The sequence below is a fragment of the Penaeus monodon genome, chromosome 28, assembly GCF_015228065.2.
Source record: "Penaeus monodon isolate SGIC_2016 chromosome 28, NSTDA_Pmon_1, whole genome shotgun sequence".
NCBI classification, from domain to species: Eukaryota; Metazoa; Arthropoda; class Malacostraca; order Decapoda; family Penaeidae; genus Penaeus; species Penaeus monodon.
In genome coordinates, this window is record NC_051413.1 from 35,031,067 (window position 1) to 35,031,529 (window position 463).

General features: G+C 31.5%; 1 protein-coding gene across 1 annotated transcript in view; it reads left to right on the plus strand.

Annotated features, from left to right (window-relative positions):
• The window catches only part of LOC119591553 (ADAM 17-like protease), a 17,939-nt gene that overhangs the window by 10,060 nt on the left and 7,416 nt on the right, over window positions 1–463 (plus strand). The gene's annotated exons all lie outside the window — the stretch shown is intronic.

Here is a 463-nt window from a genome sequence, read left to right on the forward strand (position 1 = left end):
ATTGTATATTATCAAAATCATCCTCAATAACTGAGTAAACTAACATTGTTTTATTAATATTTTCATTGCAAAGCAATCCTAATCCCGTGTTAATTTAAAGCAAGCCAGGATTTCCTAATAGAAGTATCTGACATAAGTATTTGTTTGTTTTATTTGTATTAAGAGGATAAAGATGTTCATTTTTAATTTTAAATAAGCAGTCTCTCACATGGAGGTACTGATTATGTCATGACCTTTTTATTGTCCTGCAAATCATTTTGTAGTGAACTTAATATAAGAGTATTGACACAGGACTGATACTCAACTATTTTTGTAATGTCAGTTCTTTAAGGGTGGTATATAGTGTTCATGACCTTACTTAATTTAGTTACCTGTTAAAACGAGGCATGTCTTGTTTCTGCACTAACCTTTTAGGATATGCACTGTCTTGTAGGACACAGAACTAGAATGCCTAGTGTGGACT